This window comes from Notamacropus eugenii, chromosome 1 (assembly GCF_028372415.1).
Source record: "Notamacropus eugenii isolate mMacEug1 chromosome 1, mMacEug1.pri_v2, whole genome shotgun sequence".
NCBI lineage: Eukaryota > Metazoa > Chordata > Mammalia > Diprotodontia > Macropodidae > Notamacropus > Notamacropus eugenii.
In genome coordinates, this window is record NC_092872.1 from 213728833 (window position 1) to 213746678 (window position 17846).

General features: G+C 37.4%; 1 protein-coding gene across 10 annotated transcripts in view; it reads left to right on the forward strand.

Annotated features, from left to right (window-relative positions):
• Positions 1-17846, forward strand: part of LCOR (ligand dependent nuclear receptor corepressor) — a 134034-nt gene that overhangs the window by 100173 nt on the left and 16015 nt on the right. The window contains exon 1 of one of the 10 annotated variants that reach the window (XM_072626527.1): positions 11275-11422. The exons of the other annotated variants lie outside the window; for them this stretch is intronic. The gene's annotated coding sequence lies outside the window, so the exon portion shown is untranslated. Of the gene's footprint in view, positions 1-11274; positions 11423-17846 lie in introns of those variants that run through there. 10 annotated transcript variants of the gene reach the window in all.

Genomic DNA, 17846 nt, shown 5'->3' on the forward strand with positions numbered 1-17846 from the left:
GGCTTTTTTATTGGCTGGCCTTAGGACTTAACTACCTAACCATAATGTACTTTCTATGAAAAACTCTTAAAAGTTCCAAATAAAGTTTTTGGAATATAACCCAGGTTAAAAAATAAGAGACTACCTTATGTATTTAAATAGATTTGGTATATTGACTTAGTATTGGCATTATGTTTAATTTTTTGTCTTCTCATATAACTATATACTTGCTCTGCATTAAACATTTCTGTCTTCTGTCATTCCAGAATATTTTTTCAGTTAGCTCAGTAAAATCTGTGACCTGTCTTATATAAATAAATCTGACTTTTTACACAGTAGCTGGACATGTTTGTTAAATATTTGTCAAATTAGATCTCATATATACTACCGAAAAGATCTCTTTAAGAAACTTGTAGTGATTTGTTTCGTAATGTAACTCATTCCCATGCTTGCCAGTTCTCTAAATTTGGATTTTCATATTATAGTTTTTTGAAAATAGGCATTCCTGTTATCATTGTCATTACCATAAAGTTTTTGCTGTAGCGGTTTACTTCTGGAGAGCTTTGTCTTTTTTTGCGTGAATTAGCTTATCTCCTGTCCATTCACCACAAGAAGTAAACCGTGATTTGGCCATAGCCAAAACTGGCCATCTTGTTTCCTTAGAAATCTTAAGTCTCAGTTCAATTTATTTCCACACATAGGAATAGCCTACCAACTTGTATGAAAAACATACTGTGCTAGTTGCTATGTTCCTAATATATATCCCTCTTTCTGTCCCCCCATTCCCCATTGCAATGTCCTCCTCAAGTGTCTAGGTAGCAGTGACTAGAGTGCTGAGCCCAGAGGCAGGGAGACATGAGTTTACTTACAGCCTCACACTTGTTAGCTATATGACCCTGGGCAAGTCACATAACCTCTTTTTTTTTGCCTCAGTTTCCTCATCTATAAAATGGGAATAATAAGAGCAACTACTTCAAAAGGTGGTTTTGAGGATAAAATGAGACATTTACAAAGCACTTTGCTAACCTTAAAACATTATATAAATGCTAACTTTATTATTAAGTGTAAATTTGTCCCAGCCCTTAGCACTCTTCCTTTCTCTGTACTTCTGTAGCATTTGTTCTCTATAGTATTCATTTGCCACTTAGCGTATCCTATTTATCTTTTATCTAGGTGACTTGACTCCACAGCCAAAATGTAAACACTTTGAGGGCAGCAACCTTATCATTTTACCTTTTTGTATCTGCATTGCCTAGTAAAGTGTTCTTTTGGGGCTCAGTAAATGTAGATATGAGTGAAGATAATTTCTAAAACACGGGTTAGGTGGAACTAGGAGGCAATCCATTTACCACTTTAAAATCTAAGCCGTTGTAATTTAGACTGTCACTTTAAATGGTAAATTAACAATTGTTATTTTCCTTAGCTTTCATTTTAATTAAATGTTAAGTGTAGAGTGAAGGAAAATTGTTATATGAATGAAATCAGTGTTATTATGCAAAGTACTAGTACTGGGGTCTTAGAGTATACTAGGTGGTAGGGAAAATGTTAGTGTATGTGTGTCTGTGTCTGTGTGTGCGTTTGTGTAAGCTCTGGCAGGACTTGTACCAAGATGGAAAAGCTTTAAGAATGGGTCTAGCAGAGGACCATTTGTTGCCTAAAAACCTTCCTATTCTGGTTCATCACCAGGTTGGTTCCGTGATGATTTTTTTTTTTACCTTTTTCATAAAGGCAACTTTGAGACCATCTGCTGAGGATAGAGGACTTGCAATTTGCCTATGTATCATTTGCCATGCTAATCAGATCATAAATCCTTGAAGCATTAAAGTGATTACACAAACATGTCTACTCATTTATTAATCTTTGACCACAAGGAATTTACAAACCAGTTGAGTAGATGACAAAGCCTTTTCCACTATCTCCAACCTTGCTTAACAGATTGATTACATGCCACTCTCTCTTACACACTCAGTGTTCTAGCCAGGTTGACCTATCTCCATACCTTTGCGCAAGCTGCTGTTAGTGTCTGGATTCTCTTCATTTCTCTCTCTTAGAACCTCTAGCTCCCTTCAGGTGTTAAATAATACCTCCTTTAAGGAGCCTTTTCTGACCACCCAACTTGTTGCAGAGTGCTTCCTCCAGAAAATTACTTTGCATTTCTTTTGTATATATTTTACATTTCTTTGTGTTTGAACATGTTGGTCCTCCCACCACCACTGAATGTAAGGTTCTTTAAGGAACGGATTGCTTTGTTTTTGTGTTCTATTCCCAGTGTCAGGCATTTAGTAGACACAACAAATGCTTATTGAATTGTTTGTCAGATATATGAAAACAAGAAGCTGAAGGGTGTACCATTACTCTAAAACAGAATTTTCTAGGTCTGCCACCAACTAGATGTGTGATAATAGGCAAGTAATTTAACCTCTTTGGTCCTCAGTTTCCTTGTTTGTAAAATGTAAGACTAAAGAGATCATCTCCAAAGTAGGGGTTATCTAACGACTGAGAGTTATGTGATTAGCAGTCAGAGTGGGCAGATGGATTGTATCTTCCCTTCCACCTCTACTGGAAAATTATAAGCTTGTCTGCAAGGTAGCTACCCCACCTTACAAAGGTTCCCTTACTGTGTGTGTCTCCTTCAACTTCCTTTGTAACTACCTCAGCCAGGTACCTGTATTAGCTGAGCTGGCAAAATTCTTTCCTGCCTTCCCTATACCCTCTCTGCTGATCACTATGACAAAAGACTGTGCCCCTGGGCATTCGCCATTGGGAAGGACCCCTACATACATACTCTCACATCAGGTGGTTTTGGTTTTTTGTTTGTGGGGGTTTTTTTGTTTTGGTTTTTGGTTTTTTGATGTGTATGAAAGAAAATGAATCATTATGAATGGAACGAAGTTCTGTTACCCTTTTCTCAAACTCATACCTCCTCTAAACTTCCTGTGGGTTAGTTCCAGGTTTGCAATCTTGGTGTTATCCTTGACTCTTACTTTCCTTCACCCCACATGTTCAGTCAGTTGCCAAATCTTGTGATTTCAATCTTCACAATTTCTTTCATGGTTTTTTTCCTTTTCTTTTCTCCTCATATTACCCCCACCCCTCTATCAGATCAGGCCCTCATCATGTCTTTAAGTAGTATTTTATTTTTTGCCAGTTACATGTAAAGACAAATTTTAACATTCGTTTAAAAATTTTTTTGTTCCAAATTTTCCCCCTCATCTTCCTTGACCCCCCCCCCCAAAGACAGTAAGCAATTTGATATAGGTTATATATGTGCAATCATGGTAAAGCATTTCCATAGTAATCATGTTGCAAAAGAGGGGAAAAAAATGTGAAAAAATTAGTGAAAATAATATGTTTCCATCTGCATTCAGACTTAATCAGTTCTTTCTTTGCATGTGAATAGTATTTTTCATCCTGAATCCTTTGGAATTGTTTTGGATCTTTGTATTGCTGAGGATAGCTAAATCATTCATGGGCGATTATCATGCAGCTGTTGCTGCATAAAATGTTCTGGTTTTGCTCGCTTCACTTTGCATCAGTTCGTATAAATCTTTCTAGGTTTTTCTGAGATAGGCCTACTTGTCATTTTCTTATAACACAATAATATTCCATTACATTCATATACTACACCTTGTTCAGCCATTCCTGTATTGTTGGGCATCCCCTCAATTTCTAATTCTTTGTCACCACAAAAAGAGTTTCTATAAATGTTTTTGTATAAGTCAGTCCTTTGCCCCACACCCCCTTTTTAAAATTCTCTTTGGAATACAGACTTAATAGTGGTACTGCTGGATCAGAGGACATGCACAGTTTTATAGCTCTTTGGGCATAGTTCCAAATTGTTCTCCAGAATGTTTGGAGCAGTTCCCAACTCTGCCAACAGTGCATTGATGACCCAATTTTTCCACATCCCCCTCCCTTCTCCCTGTCTTGACTGTATTATTGCAATAAATAGCCTTTTAAATGTGTCTCTTTATTAAGTCATTCTCCTTTCTAATCCATTTTCTACACAGTTCCTAAAGTGATTTGCCTAAATCATGAATCTGACCCTTACTCAATAAACTCTAGTGGCTCCCTTTGAACTATCTTATGTTTCATAAGTACAGCTGTACATGTACAGAGTTTATAAACATATACACACTAGGAATGTATGCTTCCATATTTTTACGGATAAGGATACAAAATTAACAAAGTTTGGTATCCACTAGACTGCAGAATCTCGTTTTCCTTCTGTTGTTGACATTCTGTTTGTCTAAGTGGGTAAAACAACATTATATATTCTGATAAGATTATTGCACAATAAAGAGAATAGGAAAGTAGATAAAAACAGATTGGTTTGAGAGCAGGAAACACAAAAAGAAATAGATAATTTCTATTAACATATGCTTTAGAGATCCAGTCAAAGCACGGAACTAAGTGCTTGCTATGTGCCAGGCACTGTGCTAAATGCCAGGGATACAAAGAAAGGCAGAAAAGCAGTTCCTTGGCTCACATGCAAATGACTGCATTAAACCCTGCCAGAAGCTTCTATGGAAGGATCACTTATTTCTGGAAGTATTGGGATTTCGGCAGGGTAACACAATAACAAATCCTGCCTCAGATCTAGAACGCTAGACCTTGGGCAAGTCACTTAACCCTTTCTTTGCCTCAGTTTCTTCATCTTTAAAATGAGCTGGAGAAGGAAATAGCAAACCACTCCAGGATCTTTGCCAAGAAAACCTCAGTTGGGGCCAGGAAGTGAAGAACACAATTGAAATGACTGAACAACAACCACAAGTCTCTATCATCCACAAATGACACTGGATGGAGAAGGCAACATAATCGTGTTGAAAATGACTTTTAGGTGTGAATCTGTGTTGTCTTTGCTGCATTATTTTACATATTAGGGATGTTCTCCGACCAAAAATATTTCCCTTTTTTTGAAACTTATAGCAATTTTTTCCCATCATTTAGTCTTACATAATAAAAACAAACAAAATCTTGGTCAAGGTCCAAGGGATTGTGTTGTTTCTGTTCTTCTAAGATCCTTGTTCCTCTTACCTCATTCATTAAAGGCATTTGTTGGTCCCACCCTAAAGAACCTTACATTCTAGCTAGTGAAGATTAGAGAAAAATACAAGGATATAATCATATGCCAAAATGTGTTATACAGTTAATGTGTACTTGTGAGGTTAAGGAAGCAGAGGAAATGTTGATCCGGAGCAATTTGAGGAGGTACAACTTGAGTTGAAGATTAAATTGGATTGCATGAACAGGGATTGAGAGGATACAGGGGTAAGCAACACAGCTCAAAATAGAAATGAACACAATCTGTCTGTCCTTAGGGCCATCAGTACAAGTTCTTAATAGGAGCAGAGGGCATTTTTGTTGGGAATTTGTGAGAGAATCATTGGACTCACTATTGTGTAACACATTGCCTTGCACATATAAATCAGCAAATAATCAACAAGCATTTACAGTGTGCCATGCATTGTGCTAAGTGCTAGGGATACAGAGAGAGGTGAAAATACAATCCCTGCTCCCAAAAGAACTCATGCTGTAATGGGGGAATTAGGCAGTATTTGTTGAGTTGGATTTCTATGTTATTATCTAGGACCTAGAGAAAGCACCAAAGATCACAATATAAGTATAGTTCATGATAAACCAATGGGAATACTTTTTTCTGAAAAACTTCCTTAAGACTGAAGTACTAGTTGACAGTAATACTCTTTAAGCATTGATACCATGGCCTTATACCCCTATATAGATATTTATTCTCTTCTAAAATGATTATTTACTATTTTGTAATGGAAAATTATTGTGATTTAAATGTTAAGGCCAATAATTATTCTTTAATTCAACACATTTATTTTATATGTGTGTGTGTGTGTCTGTGTCTGTGTATACCATTTATTTATTTTCAGTTTTCAACATTCACTTCCACAAGATTTTGAATTCCAAATTTTCTCCCCTTCTCTCCCTTCCCCATACCCCAGGACAGCAGGCACCTCAACCACCACCTTCCCCAATCTGCCCTCCCTTCTCCCATCTCCCTCCCCTCTATTTTCCTGTAGGGCAAGGTAGATTTTTATACCCACTGCCTATACCACTGATTTCCCAGTTGCTTTCCAAAACAGTTTTTAACATTCATTTTTAAAGCTTTAAACCACATTCTCTGTCTCCCTCTCCAACCTCATTGAGAAAGCAAGCAGTTTGATATAGGTCATACATGTGTAGCACTCTCATAACAGCCGTGTTGTGAAGACTGACCATGTTTCCCTCCTTTTATTCTATCCTCTCCCTTGACCTTTCTCTGCACAGTAGCGTTAGCTTCTGATTACCCTTTCCCACAATCTGCTGTCCCTTCTCTTATCTTCCCTCTCCTATCCCCTTCCTCCCTGCCTTTCTGCAGGGTAAGATAGATTTCCATAACCCAGTTGAGTGTGTTCAACACTTGTTTATTAAATGTCTTTCACGCACAAGAGATGTTCAGTGTCCTGAGAATGCAGCTTTGAAAAATGGCCCAGCTCTCACCTTTGAGGACATGACAGTATGTGGCAGGATAGCACACGTATAGCTAAGATGATAGAGAGTGGTTCACCTTGGTCACACTCATTAGACCTCCTGGAAGAGAAGGTGCCTGAGCTGGTCCTTGATGGAAGAAAGCATTTATTTCAGCTATCAATGATGAGGAAGAAATATGTTCCATATGTTTTCTTTCCCCTGAAACCCTCCAAACCACTTAACTTTGCCATTTCTATTGAAGGCTATCATTATTCCAGTCCCTAGTTTAAAACTTCAGAGTTCTCTTCAACCCCTACATCACATAGCTGTTCCTTTGGAACCCCAAAAAAAGAATATTTCCATATACACAGCAAAACACAAAACAGTGATTTCACATGTAACTGTGAATCTTCCTTTCTTGCTTGATTTTTAAAAATTATATAAAATCACAGACATTACTTTCAAAACTCTCCTGCTTGTGCCTGCTTCTTTCAGAACTTCCTCTTGATCTCTATTGTGAATTTTTAAAGATGTTACAAGCTCCCTCTTTATTTTGAAAGCCTTGTATCACTAATCCTTCCTTTCCATTTCATAATTTGATGCCAAGAGGACCAAATGGGAGGGGGGAATCCCAAACCTTGAAAAAATAAGCATATTCAAGCAAAATGAATCCACATGGTGGCCATGTTGAGAACCTTTTATCAGGAGGTGGGTTCATCATAGATATGCCCTCTAGAGGTGTCATTCCGTTGTTGTGAGTTCTTCAGCCTTGCAAGGTCCTTTTTATTTTAGTCTTCTAGGTGGCTAAAAGGGAACAGCCCATCAGACCTGGAATACAAAGAACAAAGTTCGAATACTGCCTCAACACACTTAGTTAGCTTTGTGGCCCCATGCAGGTCACTTACCCTCTCTCAGCCTTAGTCACTTCATCTGTAAAATGGGGATAGTAATGGTACCATCTTTCTAGGATTGTTGTGAGGATCAAATGAGCTTTAACACTTGATAGACTTTGAAGCACTATATGAATGCCAACTATTATCACTATTTAAAATGTTGCCATCCTTGCTTTCCTAGTTCTGTTCACCTCTGTTGGCATCAGCTCAGACTACTCAGATTCTCTGAAACCATCTTTTTTAAAAATCATCTTTATGAACCAGTCATGTTCTGTTACCTTGTTATTCCACAGTTCATTTAGCCGTTCCTCAGCTGTCTGAGGCAATCTAAAGCACTGCTTTATGTTCTAGTTCTTAGATTTTCTTTTCTTCTCATTGAATCCCCCTTCAGGATCAGGAAATTTGTTTTGCTTGTGACTCGTCCCTCCCTGTTATTATCCTTCTTCTTACCTCCTTCCCCTGACCCCTACTTCCCTGTGTACTTTGATGTTTATGTATATGCAGACACCCAGAAATGCTTGGGTTTTACAGATGATACTAAATAGGACTTTTCTAACTTCCAACAAGATAGAAACAACTAGAAATAGCAACTGCACCTAATTTTCACATAGTGGATCTTTTATATATTTGGTAATTTAAGAAGCATCTTTACAGAATAATTTTTGGTACCAGCAAATGCATGCATATTCAGTCCTCTTCATTTTTCCAGATAAGAGTGAGGTTCACCCACTTAACCTATCTGTCCCTTCCTCCATGTTAGCATATAGTCTTCTCATTCCCTCCAGTAACAAGTTCCACCCATTTCTAACTCCTTTCTATACTAGTTTATTTCTTTTACTCTTACATCTCTTTCTCCTCTTTGGATCTTCAGTTCACCCCCTTGCTTTTCTTGACACTTGTTTGGACTTGGAGGAAATGGGAAGATTTAAAGATTATGCCAAGGCTTTGAGCCATGATTGACGTTAAAGGAAATAGAGTTGGGAACAGGGACAGGTTTAGGGAAGAAAATGATGGGTTGTTTGGACACGATCAATTTGAGGTACCATTGGAATTTCAAAATTGATGTGACCATCAAGGTGTTGGAAGTGCAGAACTGAACCTCCAAACAGATTGGGGAGTCATCTTTGGAGGTGATAACCAAAACCAGAGGAGAGAGGACGTGTAAATATTGTCATCTCCATTTGTTGGAAGACAGCTGAGCCTCAGAGGTCAGTGATGGCTCCACAGGCCTACAGTTAGTAAAGGGCAGAGCCAGCATTTGAAGCCGTTTCATCAGTTGCCATGTGTAGTCCTCTTTCTGCTATCCTGCATTACCTAAGTAGACTTTTAAAACAGACTAACAGATTACAGTTGTTAAGATGATGTATGGTCTGCTGGGTTAGAAATTACAGTGAAAACGTTTGTAAAGGTTAAAAGGTATTGATTTTTATAAAATGAAGTAACTTTCTTTGACCTTTTGAGAAAAAAATAAAATTTATTAGAGGGAATTAGTTAACTGTAGTGTTTATAAAGAAGGCTGTAGAAAGTTTTGTGGCCCCACTCTTGATCCATGTAGTAGGTACTTCATAAATGTTCATTAAATGTCATTTAAATTGATGTGTTCATTTGAAAATTTTCAGGCTTTGTCATCTTAAGAGTATTTTTTTTAAAAAACTGGGTGAATTTTACTCCTCTTTTTCTTTTTTTTTTTTTTTTTTTTGCTTCTCAGTCATCTGAGGTTTTATGTCTTTCATCAATCCAACAAAGGCTATTTTATTTTGCTAACGTAGCCTGACGGTGTTTACCCTGTATTTTTGTGGATAACAGCAGCAGCCGACTGGAGTCTATGTCAGGGAACTCAGGGACATTTGTTCTTGTACTTCTAACTAGATAGGAAATGTACATTATGAAGAATAGGGGAAATACTGGGTAATATAGGGGGAAAAACATGAGTTCTTTAGTGCATTTGATTCAGCAGTGCTGAGGTGACAAAGGAGTAATGGACCACCATCATCAAGGCTAATCTAGTCCCTTTCCCCCCATTTTACAGATGAGGAAACTGAGCCTCAAATTAGTGAAGTGAAGACTTAGCCAGGGTTCCATGGGTGTTCAGTAGCAGGCAGAGTTAAGATTGGAACTCAAGTCTTCAGATTCCAAGTCTAGCTGTCTTTCTGCCTGCCATACAGCCTCTCATTGATTACTACCCTTTAGGTGTACCATAGATGGTCATGTTAAATGTCTCAGTTAAAATGTAGAAATTTGATAGTGGTGATCAAAATCTTCTTGCTTCATCATCCTGACCTGTCTCCCTGCCTCCCTGGCAGGCACTTCCATAAGGAATCCTTTAGTTTTCATTTCTTCTCACCTGAAAATTTCTCCTTTGAATGTATCATCCATAATCCACTCTAGTTGACAATTTCTCCCCCACCTTATTTATATTTACATATATATATATATATATATATATATATATATATATATTTATATTTCCCCCTCACCTACAAGTTCCCCAAACACACCTTAGGAAAGATTCTTTTAGACTCTCAGATAATTTACTAGTTTACAGTTGCTGAGATCATATTGTGAATTCTTTTGGGTTGAAAAAAAAAATGAATGCATATATAAAAGTTAAAAGGTGGATTTCTTTTAAACAAAGTGCAAGACCATTTTTTGGCCTTTTCTGCATTCTTCATAAGTAATGGGAAAGAAGGCTATCTCCATGATCCTTCCCAAAAGTCATTACTCTGAAGGATTATGGTGGTTCTAGGGTTATTCAAATGCATTTTTAATATGTTTATATGATATTCTTATTTGTGTGTGTAACTTAAGCAAGTTGATTAAGTATAATTTTGAAGAGATTGCTATGACTTTTTCCCCAGTTGTAAGAACTTTATCACTGATTAACCAGAGCATTGTGGGTGTAGGGCAATAGAAATATATGTGTCCAGAGAAAAATCAGTGAAATTTTTTTTTGTTGAAATTGCATTGGTTCTTTAAAATCTCTCTCTCTTCCCCTTATATTTGCTGTACTAAATGGAAGGAAACCAAGCCACTGCAGGAATCAGAATGCCAGTCTAATATTGAAGGTTCAGTGAAGAGGAGATGGGCAGAGTCTGTGACTGTCCTGAGTAATGTCCTGATCACTGTCCTGATCATGTGATTGCATGATCATGAAGTGACCTTTCAACCTTTTCTTTTGAATTTGAAGCTGTTAAAAATACGTATTAATATGAATACATAGGGCAGTAGAAGACTTGGTGATGACTTCAAAAATGACAGGCTACATACAGAGATGTATAGGCTACATACATACATGTTATCCGCTACAGACAACTCTAGTAAAGAGCAAAATTTTGGAGTAAGTTTTTCTCCTAACTTTGAAAGACTTAGATTCACTAATGAAGGTTAATGCCATGGAGATTAACAAGTAAAGATATTTCTTTTCTTGCACAAGAATGGCCATGAAACTTAGGAGAAAGGAACAGACGCACATTGGTTCTGATAGTACAAATTTCATATGATTACCTCTCTCAGCTGCTTTATGGGACATGGAATTGCTTCTGAAAATGCAAGCTGTAAGACTGAACAAGGGACATCATTTTGTTGTTTATTATAGGTAAAATGATCTGTTATATCAAGAAAGAAAAATTCCCAAGATGTCTACCCAAATAGAGTATCTAATTAGATTTGGTAGACGTCTAGCTTTTATTTATCAAATTTTAATCTTCATTATTTGTTCCTCTCAGAACACCAAACTTTTGCTTTGATTTTTGTTCTGGTATAAATAATACCTCACTCAGATTTAGAAAAACTAATATTAAGGAGTTTAGAGAACAACCTGATGAGTTAGTTTGAAAATACTCATTTGAGATGCTTATGTAAAATAAATAAAATCATCCTTAATTTTCTTTCTGACTTTACAGTATACAAGGATTCTGTTGAGTTCAGCAGACATATGTTAATGCTCCTACATTGTGCTAGTTACTGGAAATACAAAAATCAACCAGATTAGCTCCATCCCTCACCTCACCTGTTTTCAGCATAGCCACTGAAGGACTCTTTGAAATGGAATTACTTTGCTGATAGTAGGGGTAAGATAACTGATTGTACTTCCCAGAATCAAAAATTGGGGCAAATAGTCTTAAAAGGGTACTCTTTTTAAAAAATACATATTTTTTTTATTTATTACATTAACTATTTCCCAGTTACAAGTAAAAAAAAAATTTAACTTTCATTTTTTAGAAGTTTGGGTTCAAAATTCTCTCCTTCCTATCCCTTTCCCATCCCTTGAGAAGATAAGCAATCTAACATCAATTATACGTGTAAAGTCATGCTCATATTTCTGTATTAGCCGTGTTACAAAAGAACAGACCCAAACCCCCAAGAAAAACTAAATTTAAAAAAAGTATGCTTCAGTCTGCATTCAGAATTAATCAGTTCTCTCTCTAGAGGTACATAGCATTTTTGGGGTATCCTTTTTACAAAGCTTCATTCAAAGTAAACTTCTTTTTTTGGAGAGGGACTATCTCAGAAAATCAGGAATATATAGTTGCCATAATATAGGGTAAATGGAAAATTGGAAAGTGTGTTTTCCTAGAGTGTTTAAGAATGTGTTTGTCTATAGGCCTACCAAGGTGCTATGGTACAATTGTGTATTTTCTGCATAGAAGGTTAGTGGAAACTACCATGACTGAGAAAAGTGCACCGTGCTGTTCCTTTCAGTGCCTTAATAGAGGAATCCAGCTAAATTCTGTTTTAACTACAACCTGTTTCTTATCTCCATGGTGGTAACTATCTTCTGTTTAGCTGACTACTTCCTCCTTCTACTATTCTCCCCTGATATACTTTCTAGATGATTTCCCCATAGCTTCTTTTCTTTTAGCTGCTGAGATCTAACTTAATTCCACAAGCCACCTCTAATTTTGTGTTTCTATCAAAATTCTGCTGTTTTCTGATCTCCGTCTGTCACATGAGCAGGATGAACCTGTCTGCATTATTACTTAGCTCTTTGTCTATCTCCAGGCCCTGCACACTGTCTAAGTGATGAGGACACACAGATGGCTTCTCTAGGAGTTGCTGTTACTGGGTCCTGTTGTGGTGTGCCTCTTCACCCACCAGGAATGAAACCGTCTTTTGGGGGAGGGGGAGATAGAGCCCCTATCCACTCTGGAAGCTGTCTGGCTATATATTGAGAGCTGGAAAAGTGAGTGGTACTACTCCCAGTTTGGCCAGATAGGAGAAGATGAGAGAGTTGGCATGCTTAGAGCAGATGTTTTGTCAGTGTGGTACTCACCTCTGGCAGATGCCCAGTTAACTTGAGGTTTGAGGGCCAGATTCCTTCCTCCCTTCCTTCCTTCCTTCCTCCCTTCTTCCCTTCTTTCCTTCCTTTCTTCCCTCCCTCCCTCCATCCCTCCCTTTGCCAAAACCTTAAACCCAGGGCACTCTGAAGCCCATACATTGCACAATAGATCCCTGCCCAAACTCCACTTGAAGGCTCTTTTCAGGACACTGCTGGCTTCAGAATGATTATCTATAGTAATTGTTACTCTTTCCCTCCCAGCTCCATTTACTTATTCCTTGTTTACTCCTTAAAGAGGCCTGTTCACTGAATGGGCATTACCTCACTCCAAGTGAGTACCTGAATAGGCCTAGGTCTCCCAGTGCATCCTGGGCCTTCTCCAGTCATCCTGATGAATATCTGCTCACTGGATTCAGGTGGCTCTGGAGGAGAAGTAAGGCAGGTGACCTGCACAGCCCTCCCTCACTCAAAACAAAGTCAAGTGCAAGTCATGTCATCATTTCTCTGATGGCATGGTCTTCTTTGGCAACGAAGGATGAACAGAGACAGGCCCACCTCTGGCAAGTAGGGCTCCAATGCTACTTTGTAACTCCCTAGGAATTCCACCATAAACAATAAAGGATGGTATTTACCTTTCAAAGAGATTGTGTTTGCTTACTCAGAAACCTTATTGTTGCTGAAGGATAGAAAGCAAGGGACTGTGAATTTCTTGCTTGCAAATTTCCGGCCTCTTCTTAGAGACTATCTTTTCAACTCCTTCTCTTTCTTGCTATTTTCATCTATCTCTGATGCTAAAGTATTTGAAGCCCTGTAGTTAATGTTAAAGAGTCATAGGTTTGGAATACATTCTTGAATAAAAAGCCATTCATTAAGTGCTTATTATGTGCCAAACATTTTTCCTGAGAGCTGGAGATAAAAAGTTCCTGCCATGAAGGAGGAGCTTACATTCTGAGGGGAGAAACAACACACACGGGGTAGTGGCAGCCAGGAAGAGGATTTGGTACAGAACCTGGAGGGCTGGTGAGTGAGGTCAGAGTTTGGAGTAGCGGAAGACCTGGATTCAAATCCCACTACTTATCTGTGTAACATTGGGCAAGATATTTCACCTCTCCAAGGTAATCTCATCTGTAAAAAAGAAGGAGTTGTAATACTTGATCTCTAAAGTCCAAATCCCATGATAAGATAATGAGGGGGAAATTGTGGCGCTAAATACACACACACACACACATACACATATGTATATATACATATTTATATACATACATACACATACATATACCTATATATGTGCCTTTATACGTGTTTGTTCAAATAGTCAAGAGATGGCTCTAGGTGATTTTAGCTGTTACCTACCATCTGTCTGGAGAAGAAATCATTGTGTAACTCATTGAAGATGAGGTTTTGAAGCAGCTTCTCCTCTTTCAATAACACCTTTCAAAGGAACTTTTGAGTATTCTTTTCCCCCCATATCACACTTCAAAGTTAGGTAGTCTTGAAGAAACTAAGGGATAGAAAGTTAGTTGATCATGGATCTACTAACCAATTCTGCACTTGGAATAAAACCAGTTAGTTGTGAAATTCAGTTCAGCAGGTATTTGTTCAGTTATTTGTAAAGACTTCCCATTTTACTTTCAGAGCCTTCCTTTCCCCTTCTAAGTCCCTCTTGTCTTAAGAGCTCATGTGTTCCAAATGGGTTTTAGAAATACTGATTAGTCAGCACATGGTTCACTTTGAGATAGAAAGCCTTCTTCTTGAGTTTTAGAAACACTGGAATGGAACAAACAGTGCAAATCTAGGTCCATTAATTGCATTGTTGGCCTTGCGTGGGGTAGTAAGTCGCTGAATCCACTTGTAGCAAGGATCAGAATCAAAGTATTCTATAATATATTGTGCTGTATTTACACTTAGAAAAGGCTTTTCATAAAGATCTAAGTACATTGTTAAGTTTGCTGTTACGTAACTTCTCAGTGGCTAGGCTGGGTATTTTGAGAGAGCATGAGGGCAGGAACAGGTACATTTATTCAGATTCCCTCATATACAGGTTTAAAGAATTAATGAATTGTCTCATTGAACGTGAGCACTTTGAAAGATTCAGATGTCACTTCTGTATGCTCATATCAGGGCATCAGCGAGTTAAGTAAGTATCTTCTTAACTTGGAAAGAATCAGCACAGGAATTATCTATTAATTTGCCTATTACTTCCAATTTAAATTAATATTTTGGAGTAATGTTATTGATATGACCATTTTGCTTTTCCTTGAAACATGATTAAATATCCCCAAGAATGATTTTGTTACATTTCAGGGTCAGAATAGATGGTATTCCTGATTATATAATGGAAGGCAAAGGGAAAACATGATTTACTGAACACAACGTGATTTGCAAAAATTTTGCCTCCGTATATCTGTTTAACTGAAAAACATTTGTATTGCATTCAAAGCCTGCAGACCTAATGCCTAATAGCTGAAATTTACTATCAATTTGCAGAACTTTTTAACTGAAAAACATTTGTATTGCATTCAAAGCCTGCAGACCTAATGCCTAATAGCTGAAATTTACTATCAATTTGCAGAACTTTTTATCTCTTTATCTGCTCATTCCACAAATTTTGATTGTGTCCTTCCTGCTCTGTGCTTTGCCTTGCAAAAGAGACAAAGTTATATTGTACCTGGCTTTTAGCTCTGTCTTGTGACAGTGCTTTTTTTCATGAGAAAATGGTAAATGTTAGCAATGTATTACTTGATTTACTGTTAGTACAGCAACATTGATTTCATTTATTCAGAGTTAACTTATCTGGGAATCTCAATATTTTGTTAGATTGGCTAAAATTCTAAAAGTAAGCTAAGAAGGACTCTAAAGGACCAAAGTCATATGCACAAAGTTGATGCACCATATGTAGAGAAGTTTCTTAGGTTTTCCCTGAGACTTCTTAACTCTTATTTTAGGTAATTCTGAGAAGTCTGACTGTCTGGTTTCTTAGCCAGTGATTGATTAGAAAGAATAAATTAAGAGGAAGAGGAGCAGTGGGATGGAGGAAAGACAAAAAAGCCCAATCGTTTGGATCCTTTTAGCACTGAGGCAAACTCCACCATTGTGTCCAACACCTGATATTAGACATCACACTGATAACTCTGAGTCAGGAAAACATAATATTAACCTTAGTGTCCCGCTTTTAAGAAGATAGTGAAATCTTTTTTAGATAGCTAAAATAACAGAATAGTTGAGCTGCTCAAAGGTTTTAGCCTGAGTTATGTATATGGAAACACTTATTCAAAACATTACCTTGATAATGGTTAATAAATGAGACGTTGTGACATTTTATTCTGATACCTTTTCTAGAAACCTATAAGTGATGAATGGTATAGTCTGAGAACCCTCAATAAGCCTGCTCATTGGTTCTGGTGTGGCCAAACAGTGCTAGTTGAGAAGGCAGAGAATGGGCCTTAATTCTTTCATGAAGCAAGACCCAATACTTTTTCAAATCAATAAAGGTATTTATTTGGAGCAGAAATGAAAATGTAAGATAGCAGAAGAATCTTCAGCACCTGGTTCTCAAATTTCAAAGCCTAATTCAAGTTCCTAGAGTTCCTTAGAGGCAGCTTAAGGGCATGGTGCAGGGCGTAGAAGTCTGGGCCTTTAGTCAGGAAGACCTGAGCACAAATAACTCAAATACTTAGTAGCCATGTGACCCTGGGTAAATCATTAAAGCTCTGTTTGCCTCTGTTTCTTCAATGGTAAAATGGGGGTAATAATAGCACCTGTCTGCAGGATGGTTGTAAGGATAAAATGAGATATTTGTAACACATACTTAGCATGCTTCCTGACACAAAGTAGTTGTTGTTCAATCTTTTCAGTCACATCTGACTCTTTATGACCCCCATTTGGGGTTTTCCTGGCAAAGATATTAGAGTCGTTTGCCATTTCCTTCTCCAGCTCATTTTACAGATGAGGAAACTGAGACAAACAAGGTTAAGTGATTTACCCAGGTATGTATTAGAGGCTGGATTTGAACTCAGGTTTTCCTGACTGTAGGCCTGGCAATCTGTCCGCTGCACCACCTCGCTGCCCTATTGGCACATAGTGAGTGTTGTATAAATGCTTTCCTTCTTCTGCCTATACACTTTGTGTGGTTTATATTTCAAACATGTTTGTGGTTGGCTAACAGCGTTGGAAACTCATCCATTCAAACATTTATTAAGTACTCACTAGTACAAGAGACTGCTGTGGACATACTCAGAATTCAAAGGCAATGGAAAAACAGCCCATCCCTTCAAACAGCTTTTTTTATATTCTAATTGCATTCATACAATTTGCCTTCCAAAAAAATAAAATAAAATTCTTTAAAATTGGGCATGAGCAGCCTAGGAAAAATTATCTAGAAAAGAAGGGGTTAAAATGGAAGAGACTGTGCTTCCCCAAGTCTGAACACTTAATTGATTCCTAATCTGAAGCAGTTTGTGTTAAGTAGCAAGTATGATACAGTAGCAAACAGTGTTTTCATGCTATGTATTCTCCAGGATTTTTTAGGATTTAGATAGAAAACCAAAAGGAGAGAATGTAAGCTTCCTAAGTTCACACCTGCCATATGAATTGTCATATGATTTCTTATAATTACTTTGAAAATTAAAGACAGGGAGGCATGATTTAATGAAAGATGTCATCACCATAATAAAAATGATTACCCTAGGTGCTGTAACAAGCAGTAATCATAGTCACAGATGTCGATCACTACTATGAAGGAATTTATAATCTTACCTCCCAAAAAGCCATTGATAAATTGAATAAAACTTCTTGGAAGTATTAGCAGTGAGGAAACTTGGCTAAGCAGGTCTGTCATATTAAGTATAATAATGATAGTGTTCTCTCAGCAAATCCCAGATGTCCTGAAATTTTTCTTGCTAAACTGTGAGCTACCTTATTAGGTGTACATTTAGTTTGTCCCCTGCATTAAGTTAATTCCATATACCGCTTATAAATTCTCCATTCAAACTCTAGAAGCTTATGAATTAGCTTCTGGGTGCTTTCAGAATAAAGGGTTCTGGTATAACATAATTTCTAAAAATTATAGATTTTATTAAGATTACTGAGAAAATGCAGCAATGGCCTGGTGTTAATAATAATAATAGCAAACATTCATGTGGCACTTATGTGCTAGTAGGCACCATGCTGAACAGTTTATAAATATTATCTCTGGGAAGTTATAGGTGAGGAAGTTG